This window comes from Schistocerca piceifrons, chromosome 1 (assembly GCF_021461385.2).
Source record: "Schistocerca piceifrons isolate TAMUIC-IGC-003096 chromosome 1, iqSchPice1.1, whole genome shotgun sequence".
NCBI lineage: Eukaryota > Metazoa > Arthropoda > Insecta > Orthoptera > Acrididae > Schistocerca > Schistocerca piceifrons.
In genome coordinates this window covers 466518705-466533594 of record NC_060138.1, presented here as the reverse complement: position 1 = coordinate 466533594, position 14890 = coordinate 466518705, and the positions used below count along the sequence as shown (strand labels likewise).

At 43.5% G+C, this 14890-nt stretch overlaps 1 protein-coding gene across 1 annotated transcript in view; it reads right to left on the bottom strand.

The window, feature by feature from the left end:
- LOC124739179 (GATA-binding factor C-like) overlaps positions 1-14890 on the bottom strand; it is a gene marked incomplete at its 3' end in the record, with an annotated part of 411169 nt that overhangs the window by 362331 nt on the left and 33948 nt on the right. The window lies entirely within an intron of this gene.

The window sequence follows — 14890 nt, the reverse complement described above, 5'->3', positions numbered from 1 at the left end:
ACAACAGTGTGCACTCAATACAATGCCACTCTGGTTACAGTGTAAGGTTTGTAGCTTTTTTTGGTTTTCGATTAAAGTGATGTGAGTTTCCTTTCTGTTTAATGTGTCGCACATCAGATTTGTACACTGGATATTTTTCAAATAGAAGTCTCCAGTAGACATTATCTTACACCACAGAGGTTCTGAGTACAAGCAATGCTATCTTTGGTTGTACGTAATACTGTCGTCGCCAATGTAGCACTGAGTGAGAAGTAAGGGAGAGAGTCGGATGTTGGCCACGCTGCTGAGCGGTCTGGAAATAACTAGCAGGATGCAGAGATGCAAACGCAGAGGATTTCGTAAAGATTGAATTGAAAAGTGTGGAATTAATCAGATAATATTGTCGTCGCATTTGTTGTTCGTGCGTGATTTATCACGAGTTTGAAATTGGCAAACTTTTTGCATGCTAGTTTTATTGGTTCGGCTCAGTTAGTTCGACTGTCGAGACGAGGTTAAGCAAAATTATCTGCTTTCTTTGGCCTGCACTCAGAGCTATACAGGGTGACGCAAATAAAAATGGCCCGGACGAGTGGATACGACTGGACGTGAATTTGTGGCAGCATTACGGTGGAGGAAAAGACCTGTAGTTACTTCCAACAGGATGGAACAACAGCCCGTAGAGCTGGTCGGCAGAGGTGAGTCTCGTCCAGACTCTAGTTGGCCACCAAGATCATCTGATCTGACTGTGTGCTATTACCTTGTGTGGAGAGCCCTCAAGGTGTACAGCAGCGGCCCTCACAGTCTTCAAGAACTACAGCAGAACATTTCGGATGACACTGCAGTAATTCCAGCCCTCCAGCTTCGATCAGCCTTCAGCAACTTGCTGACCGGGGCCCAAAACTGCGAAGACATGATTTATGGTTATTTTCAACATCTCCTATAGTCAGGTATGTACTGTATTTTCAGTCCTCTGTTTTGTTTCTTTGTACCTTTGAACTCTGTTCGCCGGGCCACTTATTTGCTCCACCCTGTACTTTCACCTCAAGCCTACCCCTTCAGTAACGTATTATATGGCAGAGTAATTATTTTAAAATGGAAATGAATTTTTGTAAAGATTCTTATAATAATTAATTAATGAGTTCCATGGTACGCAATATAATTTTTGAATCCTAGTCTCTTCTATATCTTTCAGTAAATTCAGTTTCTGTCGCCGTCTCCTCACTAGAATTTTGTTTGCCACATTGCACTGAGCGGAACGCAGTCATTCAAAGTAAAGGATGCATGGTGTGCATGGTGCAGCTGCTCTTCCTTACGTTGCAATCAGGAAGGTTTCTCTTTAACTACGGTGCTGTATTTCAATATTCCCCACTTCCGAGCAGTACCGAATTTTCATTGCCACAAGATGAGTCAAATTTGTTAGGGCCAATTTAACGTCACAGTTGAGACAGAGTAAAATTATTCAAATTCAAGCGTTGCTTTTCAAAATTATCTTCAGAGTCAGTTTAGGTGAAGTTCGTTTCAGATTGCATTTCTTATGCAGACATTCTTACTCCTACAGCGCACTGATACATTCGGATGAGTATCATTTAATGTCTGGAATTTTATTTAGTCATTTTTTTGCGTAAATTTACAGGGCATTTTAATGAAAGCATTTTGGGCAGTTGTTCTTTCAAAGTTCAGCTTGTAATTTTAAGCAGAATTCTTAATCCGTTAGTTTCGTGTATTAGAATTACAAGACACGTACTGTGATGTCACGCATTTTAGCACTGTTCATTGCACTGTAAAATACAGAATTTCGAAGGATAGCTTATTTAATTTGCAGTTACAGGTTTGCAATTATTCTTGGTAAAAGATAATTGCAAACCAGTTACACAGTTGCTGATGAACCTAGCGACTCTTTCCATGAAATAGCGTTTACGTAAGCACATCACTTTCATTGTTCAGGTTCACATTACAACACAGACACAACCAAGGTAAGGAATAAAAGACCAGTTCTTATAAAAAATAAATGAAAACAGTCACAACAAGTCTTCGCTTCTACGAGAGCTATTATTTTTTCAAGCTTCGATTTGTTACGAAAATCCGACGAAGCTTTACGCAGATGCGTGGTGCAGTGTCTGAAGTATGCACAACGATGGCGTCATCTCACAATTGTCTGCCCTGAGCGCGCAGTGAGCACATAAACATGCCTAGTGCAAAATAGTCCCGCGCCAAGGCTGAATTGCGTTCTGTCATTAAATTTCGTTATGATGACTGGTCAAATGCAGCCGAAATTCATGGACGAGTGGGTAATGTGTATGGTGAAGCTTTCACGACTGACAGCAAGGTGCAGCAACTGAGCCGGAACTTTGAAGCAGGACGTACAGATGTTTATGATGCAGGCCGTCACGAAAGGAAGCGTGTGTTAACCGATTATCTTGTTCAGTGGGTGAATCAGGCGGTTCGAGAAAATTGTTGGTTCACAATTTCTGTGTTGAATCATTTCTTTCCCGAAATTTCAAGGTCTGCTGTCTATGACATCGTGAGTGAAAGACCTCATTACCGCAAATTCTGTACGAGATAGGTTCCCAAGATGCAGTGTTACGATCACGAAACACACCTAATGGTCGCTGCCTTAGCGTTTCTCCATCGCTACCATAATGAAGGAGAAGAGTTTTTTAACGTAGCTGTCGCAGGTGACGAGACATCGGTTCATTTAGAAAATGAAGAAACAAAGGGCAATCTCATTCCCCGAATAAACCAAAGAAGGGAGTTCTGTTGGTGGAATGCAGGGGACGTGGCACGACCATTACCGCAGCGTAATACAGCGTGGCTCTTCAACGTCTACGAAGGGCAATTTATAACAAGAGAAGAGGAATATTGTCATCAGTCAAAGTCCTTATTCGTTACAATGCCTCGGCCCCACAGAGCAAGTGAAACAAAGATGCTTCTACAGCGCTTTCGGCGGGAAGTGTTTGATCACCCACCATACAGCCCGGAATTGCATCCCTCTCATTTTCATCTGTTTACCTGACTAGGAGACCAGCATTTTCGCACATACGAGCTACACATCAGCGTGGAAAACTGGCTGAACGCACAGGCTGCTGCCCTCTATGACGAGGGTACCGTAAAGTTGGAACCGCGTTACGACATATGCCTAAGTCGGAGTGGCGACTATGTAAAGAAGTAGTTGGAGGGCGTAGCTAAATGTGGCAAATAAAACTCACTGTAGCTTCCATTTTGCGACAGATCGGTCCTCGAAGAAAAAAAAAAAGAAAAAAGATATTAGCGTCGTATTACTCGACAAAAACGTAGTAACTACTGGGTAACGTGAAAACGTGTTGACAGATTTCAGTTCAGAGCAGTGCGCGCTGTTATCTCGCGATCCGAACACGGAAAACGATGGCGGTAAACTGTCTTCCGGACCATCTGCGACGGCCTGCTATTAATGTCATTAAATTTATTAACACTGAATAGAACAAAGGTGTTACAGTCCTGACGGAGAAGTTGACAAAAGTTTCAAGCAAAATGTTAAGTTTTTGTGTGATTCATCGTCATAGAAGGAACATTAGGGGCGTTCAGTTGTGGGTTATTAACATACTGTTACTACATAACACGTTCAACTGTTTTGTTGGTGATATTTAACTCTCATGATTGATTTCGAAATTAGATAATTTCCTGTTCAGACGACCTTGTGGCAGTCCAACACAACCGAAACAATGAAGTAAGTTTTCGGGCTTCATGATATAACTTCACCAGCGTTCAGGTAGTCGCTGTTTTACGGAACTGACTCTATAAAAATTGTAGATTACATAAATTCCAGAAATGTTGTGTAACAAATGAAGAGAGATGTTCTCCAAATGACGCTTTTACTGCTTTCATCTGCACCGGGCAAGTGCAGGCACGACCAAAAAGGAACGGCGTTGCAAGATGCATACGTCCAAGGCGCAACCATGTGTTCACGTATTCTCATGTGAAGGCTTGACGAGGAAACCAAGGCGTGTTAGGGCAAGTATTTCCAGGAATTATGCCATTTTCTCTCCTCTATTGAGAGAGAAATTGTTACAAAATGTGGAGAAAAATCATCTCATTCCTATAAATAATAACATCGGCGCCTCAAACAAACGAACTTCATCTTACAGACACGTAGCTTGTCGAGGAGAAAAATTATCCCTGACACACGGCTTTCTAGCTATTCATTCGCCCTTATCAGCTAATCAGTCCGCCAAATTATAACGAAACAGTAACATTTGTCTCATGACGATAGCAGACTTACCGACTGAAACACTAATCAGTTCTAACACTGAACATAATATTGCCCAAAGGATGCGCAGTATTAACGAGAACTTACAACAACGGTCATAGAGCGGCAACCAACCAGCGAGCATCTTGCGGAAGTTTCTCCGACAAACGAACATGTTTGGATGTGTCAACCAGTGCGGTTTTGTCTGACTACGCTGCTGCTGTACTCGTTACAGTATTGGTTCTTTCATTTCGTTTGTGCATTACCTGTGGCCTTCAGGTATCATTATTAACAACGTTCCATCTTACAGTGTCATATGTCGGTTATCTTACTGTAGTGCTCTTTCTGCAGTAAAGTTCGTCATCTTAACAAATTAATAGCATTACGGTACTTTTAGTGTTGTTGATTTAGTAGCAAAATTTATTAAGCTTTACCCTGTAAATATGACAAAAATGTCGCATATAACGCAACCAACCACGGAGAGGAATTTAAAGTTTATCTAGCTTCGACTGTTTAACTGAAACCACTACTTTCAGCCAACTTCATCAGCAGCCTGAGCTCTTAAGCGTAACAGGTGCTGTCTGCCACTGTAGTTTTTGGCTGTTTTATAGCGGTCGTTCAACGACGCTGGTTTGATTTTATTACTACGTTGCTTTTCCCCACCCCATACATTCACCACGGCTACCTTAACTGGACAAGCACACATGTAAAAGTCAGAAGAAACTTCGTTAATGGAGCCATCCTACCAGTCGCCAGACGTGATATAGAGCAATTATAGAAAATCTTATTTCAAATGGATGGATTGGGATTTGAACTATGTTTCTTTCAAATACGAGTCTAGTGCTTTAACCGTTAAATCTGACTGAGTGAGTGATTTGCGCAGAGAGACAAAATAACAGTGGTCTTAGTCCAACCTTGCCCGCACCAAAACTGAGTTTATTGTGCAGTATGTCTGCCTGCGATTATAATAAAGCCAGCCGGTAATCACCCGGCGAGGTGGCGCAGTGGTTAGCACACAGGGCATTTGGGAAGACGACGTTTCAAACTCGCGTCCGGCCATCCAGATTTAGGTTTCCTGTAATTTCTCTAAATCACTGCAGGCAAATGCGAGAATGATTCTTTTGAAGCAGCACGGACGATTTCCTTCCCATCCTTGACATCATCCGAGCCTGTGGTCCGTCTCCAATGACCTCGATGTTGACGGGACATAATCTTCTTTCCTTCCAGCCGGTACCCTTGCAGACTAGTAGAAGACCCCTTCTAGTTCTTTATAAGACACGATTTCTTCATTAATGAACAATCTTAATATTCAGCGTCCTTTGGCCTCCAACGCTTCGCATTGCAAGATTGTATGTGGTGAGGTTTCGGCCCTCTAGCCACATAGTCTACATGTAGGGGTTTCTTTATGTCCAACGTGTGTGGGGTTTCTCATAGCGCCCATGGCTAGTCATTACTCGTGCTATGACTTTAATCTGTTTCCTGTTCGAGCCCCGAATAACAGAACTTCTCTTCAAACACGGCTATGGCATCATTAGCTTGTCATACTTCTGTTTTTGGATCTTAAACCAACATTCTGTCTGCTGCCTATTAATCAAGCAAGCTACGTAGTTATGATTTGGCTATTACCTTAGTTATGGCTAGGATAGGTTCCGGTCCAACAAATGGAGTCACCGCTGTAGTGGAGTGCTAACCATTTGTAAAATTATCGTTGAGGACCAAGATATAGGTTAAGAATACTGGGGTGTAGCGCCAGTGTTTTTGTAAAATATTTGTTGATTCCAAAATTCTGATACGGTATTGACTAAAACTACTAGTACCAGAGTGAAAGCGGACCAGAATAAAGACCCGGGTAAGTCTCTCCCCCATTGTCCCTCAACTGTGTCGTAATGGGCTGTCTGTTGGCTGTTTCAGACGTCTTAAAGAACTGGCCCATTTGACGCTAAAAGCTCTGCATTAACCAAACAGATGAATCATCTACAGGATAAAGCATACACAAACATGATGCAGGTTTGCATACAGGGCCGCACTAGGACAAAGCGCGTGAGCAAAATGTGAAAGGTGTCGGAGCGAATGGAGAAGGGGAAGAAGAATGGGGGTAAGTACAAAAAACACTAGAGGGAGGACGCGAAATGTCAGGACAGCGGTGGGGGGGGGGGGGGGGGGGGGGGGCGGGAAGGACGAGCGGGGAAAAGCGTTGCGGTGACAAAAAGTACAGTTCCGAGTTAATAACGTGGAATTAAAAATATGTGCACGCGAGCGGCCATGTGTGCGCATCTGCGCGGGGCACCCGCCGTTAACTGCTAGCAGTAGTTAGCTGTGTGTGGCGATTCTTGTCAGCGACTCTCCAGCCCCCCCCCCCCTCCTCCCCCCTGTTTTTCTACACTATTACTCGGTGGTTGTTTTCCCAAAACAAAGAGCTTCCGTATCTACACACGGGAAAAAATAACGAAGTGCAGTCGCGTCATACGTGTCTGCTAGGCAACACCAGAAGGCTTTTGTACTATTTGTGTTGTGACAGTGGTAATTTGGCTTCTGTGGCAATTGCCGTCGACAGGTTAATGTTTGTCCCCCACAGTATCTCGTTACGTTATTTTAATCAGTTCTGCACGTAATCCATGACTGACTCGATTACTATATAATATCACGCAGAAGCCTCCATGACATACAGGGAGTGCGATCTCGACATGCCGAAACAATTTTTGACCGAAAAAGAAAATAAATGTAGAAAACAACCTTTGTTAACTATCAAAACTGCCTTTATTGTAATTATATTCGGTATGAAGACTAGCTTTTTTAAGCTAGCGTCCAATATTTTTTACTTTCTCTCCTCACGAGCTGCACAGAAACACCGTATTACAATGTACCATGCACGTAAACATTACGTTACTAAAAACGTAACGTAAAACTGACTTTGACTGTACTGTAACTGGGGCAACGTAACCTGTCCACTTACTGTAGTTGACAGTAAACAAATGTAACCGCTAGGAAAATGCGCACCGGTCATTCAGTCATTCGTATTCAGTTGAAGATACGCGAGAGCACCATGCTGGTTGAGGTACCCTTAGTCCTATACAACATTTGCTTCATTTCTTTTTTCTTAGATAAAAGTTGTTCACGATCGTCAAGATAACTGGAACGGCCTATATTACGTATTTGTCATGAAATGGGTACGAAGCCGGCGGGTGGCTCATCGTTCTCGTGCTAATGCAACTGCTCTACCTGATCATACAGATTAAAGTTCAGGCTGTGAGACAAGGAGACGAACCGTACCAGTAACGAGTCTGTGCACTAGATTAAAATGGTTCAAATGGCTCTGAGTACTATGGGACTTAACATCTGTGGTCATCAGTCCCCTAGAACTTAGAACTACTTAAACCTAACTAACCTAAGGACATCACACACATCCATGCCCGAGGCAGGATTCGAACCTGCGACCGTAGCAGTCGCGCAGTTCCGGACTGAGCGCCTAGAACCGCTAGACCACCGCGGCCGGCTGCACTAGATTACACCCTTTCTGTAATACGGTGGCTTTTAGCTTTGTACAACATGAAGGATATTTTCTGTGGAGTGTGTACGTGGAAGATTTGACAACAACAGTTGTTGTCAAGTCTTCGAAGTATATTCTCCACAAGAAATTCACGGAATCCAGTTATCGATGACTTCAGTTATGCATGCATCGATGTATATGATTCTCTGCACGTGGAGTGCATTTGGGCCTGAAAATGGCATTAATAAGATGCTGAAACTGGTCGTCAAAATAAAACACCACCTTCGGAAAACATACAGCTGTTTAGCGATTTTTTTGGTAAATATCTGACTGCCCGCTGCCCCGTAGTTATCCACAATGGATCAACAAAGCATCTATTTACAGTCATAAGGACAAGGGAAACCTTGTGTTTCACATTCAGAAAAAGAAAATTATTAAGTTAAAATGTGAAATAGGTGCCAATTTTTATAATGCTGAAATGTGTACGAAATTTCATCTGCATGTGAGACCATCAACAGTCGTCGTCAGTTAAGCCACCTCTTGCCGTCATTAGGATAGTTTTCTTTGTGCCTTTTTCCGTTGTTTTATTTTCCTTTCGATTAGTGATTCTCAGCAATGACATATTTATATACGAATATCTGTTTTTCTGGGTTTGGAGTAACAAAATTAGCGCTCCGTCGGTATCGGGATATAATGAGATGAAGTGAAAAAAAATTAATTTGAAGGAACGAGTAAGACGTGAATTTATTTAAAGTAAACTGGAAAATGGTAAATAAGCTTCGAGGAATTATTTAGTTTGTCTGAAAAAGGTCCAAGTCAAGCACATAATAATAATTACAATAATTATAATAATTAATTTTTGGCAAAAACCATTATCTAGTACGCGAAGACTAAATAAAACGACCTTTCAGAATGACTAACTCTGCTGTGGAATGTGCGCGTTTTCCTCTTAACTTGCAGAGAGATAAGAACTATGTGTTGGTCCGCTAGTCGAACTCATACTGCTGGTTTTCGAGTGCAGTTACCTTGCCCACCGAGCCATTCAGGCAAGACTTACTATCTACCTTGAAATCTACAATTCTGCAGTACTTCTATCTTACTTAGCACATTTCTCAGAATGTCTCCTCCGTACACTGCTGGGCCAGCACTCCTTGAGCAGAGGATACTGCAGAGAAAACTGGCCTAACCGCAACCTAGGACTTGTCTCTACAATCGATCTTTCACCGTGCTGCCGAGTACGCGTTTACGTAAAGCTTGCTAACAGTGCTGGTTTGGCAAAATGTTTTAATGTGTCCATCATAGCCTGTCTTATCACCGTCCTAGGGTAAAGATCACAATTCTGGTCTCTTGTACGTCAAGAAGATTAATAGAAAAAAAATGAAATCAAAGATCTATAAGAAAACAAAGCATCTCACTGTTGTGGTTAAAAGTTGGCACTCGGCAGCGAATTGAGTGGTAATTCCCCGCAGAGACGTCATCCTCTGCGCACTGAGGCAGCCGCCCCGGCGTGTCACAGACAATTCCTGGCCGGTCTGGTCAAGTGGCTGCATTCTTGAGACGCGGCGCCGCCGGAATCTCAAATGGAACAAACACCCAGCAAACGGCACAAAAAGCGCCGCCTTGAGCCTGACTCATCGTCCCCGCCCTGCCGCGGACTTACTTGTCGTGACGCGACAAACGCGCGCACGAGGCCGCCACAAAAACCTGCACTCCCGGCTCATTCACAGCCCTACACGCGACGCTCAATCCACCGAGCGGTGCGTACCCAACTGGCGCCGGGCGGTGCGGTGGCGCGCCACTCGGCGCCCGGGCTTGTTAACATTGCGCGCATTTGTATCATAACATCAGGATGCGATCGACTAGACGGCCGTTTGAATGCATATTCCTTAATTAAGTTACTGGTTATGCTAATGAGGAAGAGACCAGCTCGGGATGAGCTGGTCACCGGAGAAGCTGAGTTGTAGTCACGGGCGATGGGAGGAGGCGGAAAGCGAGAAACGTCACTAGATGGCCAACAGCGAGGCAGCAAACGAAGACTTGAGTTAACTGTGTCACTTAGCCCAGCCTGTAAATCATTATCTGATTCCGCATAGTCACTCGGCGAAATTAGTCAGTTGGTTCTTTTTGTACGCAGTATTATAGTTTTTTCCGTTCTGCTCCCGGAAAAGAAGGTGGAAGGAATGATTTAACATCTGTCGACGACGAGGTCATTACAGACAGCACAAACTTGGAGTAGGGAAGGATAGTGAGGGAAACCAACCGTGTCCTTTTCAGGGAACAATCTCGTCATTTAGATTTTATTATTTCTTTTTTTGACTCGGTTGCACTTTTTCTGTATGACTAGTTTCGATGAGAGTTGAACATCGAAATTAGAACAAAGAGAGAGAGAGAGAGAGAGAGAGAGAGAGAGAGAGAGAGAGAGGAGAGAATGCGCAGTTGAGACGGTAAAATAAGCGATAAAATTAAAATATCAAAGCTGCTGTTAAATCTCTCATGAATGATATGTCGGAAACAGTGATTTTGGGATTTGCCTTTAGTCATTTAGTGAAACCAAACCACCAAAAATCTCTATCTAAATGTCTATAGAGTTTTTGAACCGCTGTTCCAGAATATTATCAGTCAAGGGAAGACAGTGCCAACTACAAATTTAGCGAAGATTTAGTTCGATCAAGGTACTTGTTATCATTTCGAATGAACCACATGTTTGTAACAAGACGTCCCATCTGCACCGCTAGAAACAACTGTCTTCTAAGAGAACTGTTCTGTCTTATTTTGTTTATATCCTTGGCTTTGAGTTTAATCAATATAAAACATGCAATAGCTAAAAATTATGCTAGTGTTGGTGCTTAATTTAGACGATACCTTCATTAGCCCGTGTCACAACTCCCACGCCTCAATTGATAGCATTCTCGCATGTAGCGTGACAAGAATTTTTATTTATTTAATTTTTTATGTAACCTGATCTCGTCAGGACTTTCATGAGCTCTCTTACATCCGACCAGAATGACTTTTTGTGTACCCCTGTGCTTGCTGTTGGACTAACAACGTCATATCGATCGTCTCTACTGGAGCTTAAGAATATTCTGCATCTGAAAATCGGTTCTTGCGATTTACAAAGTAGGTTCTCGGAGGTAAGACTATTAAGCTGCCTTCCATCGACTGTGTGACAGTTGTTGCTTTATGACGTTTACTTTACACTCTACTACGAACCAAAAGGGAGCTTGATACCATTCGTGCTTTTTTTACTTGTGTACGTCCTTGACCTGGCACGTAACCAACACATTCGGCAAGTGCTTTAGGACAGACGGGGCAAGTGTTTAGTAACCATTGGTGATAAAATATTCTGAGTCGTCAGGCTGTGTCATATTTCTGTAAAGCCTTCTTCAATGCTCAACGAGTCCACCCCCCCCCCCCCCCCCCTCCTCTGGAATTTTCTTCAGAATTCCAATGGCGTCCCTCGATGGCTGAACACTGTCTCTTGTTTAGGTTATTTTCCCGCTGTTTTTGGTGTGAGTGGATTTATTGGGTAAAAATCTTCTGGCTGCCATTGGTGAGGCGTTGTCGCTTCCTAAATTTTGAAAGCAGATGTCGGAAGAGAAGGGAATGCAAAATACGAGCTTGTTGTGTCGCCACGGTTGCTCCCCGGCAGTTTTTACAGTCCTCTCTCGCCGTGGCTGAGAGTTAATTTTCTTGGCAGCGAGTAGCCACGAAGAACGAAGGCTGTAGACGTGATCTCTCTTGAAATTGCACTCATTCATGCTTGAACTGCTTGTGGGATACACCTTCTAGCCTCTGGGTCGCACTCGTGTGTTCTTAAAATCTGCAAAATGGTGAGATTGTTCTGGTGCTCCGCTACCGCTGATTTCGATTCAGTCTTAAACGTACGTGATGTTCGTTCTCTTTAACACATTATTTCAAAGTTCTTCCCATTTCGCATATATATACTTTATCGCTACTATACATCAAAGACTCGTGCAGTGTGGAGGCGGTCAGACCGGTCAGCCTAGGCTGTAAGCAATCCTATTTTGTGCTAACTGAAAAAAATTAGTCGTTATACCATTGGCCCGAAGAATTCTGCCTCTGCGACAAACGCTATCATCACAGACTGAGAGGCGAATTTTGGATCTGTAACCAGTCTGTTATGTAGACTAAACTGCAGGTTCCCAAAACCATATCGTACATGACATATCTCTGTATTTTTCAACCGAGCGCTCTATTTTTCTTTTCTTTTCATGACGGTTATAAGAAACTTCGAACACGAAGTTTACTGATGCTGGTTAACGGCAAAGTAAATTGTCATCTTCGTAACCAGTGAACACTATTGCTTGTACCAAATAACACACCATATAAATGAATCGGTAATTGTCATTGTCACCTCTTAAAGAAGTTAACGAGGAAAACGGAAAATAATGGAAACTGAAAGAAACGATAGAAGTCAAATGGATACATCAGCGAAATACATGAAATTAAATCCGAGGTTTTTGAAGAAGAAGCTCCATCTTCTGATATTCGGAAATAATATAACTTTTTTCATGTACAGCATCGTTTTACTCCGTGGCAATGACACGACAACAAATATCCCGCAATAATTAGCCGAAATTCTGGAAATCAGATTGTGCTTCGAAGCTTACTTTGGTGTATAAATGACAGTGCTGACGAAACTTGTTATTTAGCTTTATGTTAATGTATTTAGGAACGTCCAATAAGTGAAATAGTTGAACGTACCTGTCGTTCTAAAATAACTCGAGCAGTGATGTAATCTAACGTCCTTCAGGCAGTTGCGGCCTTGTACCAACTTAGCATTTCTAATTGATTTCACTCGTCCTTAACTTGTCAAATAGGCACTACTTTGCTATCTAGAACAACATAAAAGTAATTTTTTTCCCCAGCTGAATGATAACAAGGGTAGTAAAGTATTAAAAGGATGAAGCAGACGGTAGGTAAATATTTCCTTTTAGTCGTCCACTGTGTTGTGACAGTGATTAAAACAGTTTCTTTGTTAGTCAATGGCTTCGGAGGATGTCAGCATGCCACAATATTTTGGAAGGCCGCGCGAGATTTATCTCGTGTGGATTTTTCATGTACTTTTGCCGGCTCTGGAGACGTTCTGCCTCCCCTCGGGCCGTTGGCAGCGCACGCAACCGCGCCGGCCACTAAGTCTCCCCGTTGTTAGGAGGCTGACAGTGCACGAGGATGAAAAATCCCTCCCCTCAGCTACGCGGACTGTGCAGCCTCAGAACGGGAGCACGTGATCATGTTACGTGGAGGCGCACCATACTTCACCCGCGGCACACCGTAAACTTCGGAGTCACTCCCCCTACCCTCCCGTACTTCCTCACCTGAACCTTTTTGCCGTCCCCCTTTCTTCAAACAACGCTCTTCTCCCGGCTCTTCCACGCGGGACGGGTTTAAGAAGAACGCGAGGGGAACGGGGGGAAGATAAAGTAGCAGAGGACAAGTAAATCGTGCCCCTTTTGGGACGGTGAGCCATAACTCAAAAAATCCTTTTTAATTAAAAGGGACTTGGCTACTTGACTCCACACATACACGCGATGTCCGTGTCCTTGCACCTTATGGGCCCTAATAAAAAAGAACAGTTTTAATTGGCTTTTCTAAAAATCGAATGAAAAGCTTTAGTTACAACTTCTCCTTTCGTAGATGGTACGACTGCGCAGTTCACACTGCAGCGTAATTTATGGAGGGGGAAAAATAGAGATGATGTGCCGTACAAAGAAGAAGGTCGTTTACTTTCAAGAGGTGAGGATTTTTATTCCTCCTAACGCTAAACAACAGGGAATTTTACGCCTGGTGTGGCATTTCATAAATGTGTACGCCTATTAAATTTCATTGGTCATGTGGAATCTGACAAGGTTACGAAAAGAATGCCTTTTTTGGAAAGTAATAGGAGATAACTTTGTACTGTCCACACGGTAGCTTGAGATAAACGTATAATGCTGAACATCTGAAAACGTCCCCGGCCCTCTTTACAGTAGGATTAATGCTTCACGGTAAGCAACATTGACCAACCACTAACGAGACTGTTAAGCTGCCACAGGAAACGAGCGTTCTTTGACAGATGCGACAATTCAACATTGCCGACCTAGCAAAGAGGCAAGTCAGTAGTGCAGGTGATTTTCCTTTGTTTTCCTCCGAAATGTATTATGAACTGTTACGTGTGTGTGCGTGTCACCGGACGAGTTTGGTGGATGCTTGTTCAGAGCAGTGTGCATTGTGTTTACGCTGTTATGCAGGGGCTCGGCAAAAATATGGAAACACCAGAGAAAGGCGAGTTTGAACACAAATCCCGGTGCTAGCCAAGCCTGCAGACTGCGCTGTTGTATCTGATCACGAACGGCAACTGAGCTCCTCAGTATGTCGTGAGAACAGTGTTCCCAGTAGTTGTGGATGCATTATGTTGGAGCTGAAAATCTCATTCTGGATCTCTAGGGATGCTCAAAACAACATCCGACGCCAATGCCTCACCATAACTCCGGACATGCTTTACAGTGCTGTTCACCACATTATTCCTCGACTACAGCTATTGTTGAGGAATGGTGGTGGACATATTGAGCATTTCCTGTAAAGAACATCATCTTTGCCTTGTCTTACTTTGCTATGCTAATTATTGCTATTCTGATCAGATGAAGCGCCATCTGTCGGACATTTTGTGAACTTTTGTATTTTTTTGGTTCTAATAAAACCCCATGACATTCCAAGCATGTGTGTCAATTTGTACCTATCTACATTATTCTGTGATTTATTCAGTTTTCAAATTTGTACTGACTTTTTGATCACCGTGTACTTTTCTGTAAACACCAAAATTCGTCATTACAACTGTGTCGTAAAAGCAGAAAATCAGGGCCAATTCTGTGACTGCTTGCACCATTTTATCAGCTGGTGCACTGTTTCCAAGCTACAAGGCAAAGTACCCCCGATAGAGGTCCGAGCGTGGCATAATGCGGACACCCTCCCACAGGTTCTCCAGGTGAGCTCTCGAAAAGGATAAGGAGTCCGGCTGTCTGTTGTGGCTTGGGCAGCGGCTCTGGAGAGTGGGCAGTGGGCACGCGCCCGCGAGAGCAGCTGAGACGTCGGCGGGCAGCTGCAGGCGGCCCGGCACACGTGCTCTCACCGAGGCTGCCGCACCTGCAGCGCCAGCGCCCGGCCGTGCCCGCAAATTGCCGGCGCGGCCTGCTGTACGCACT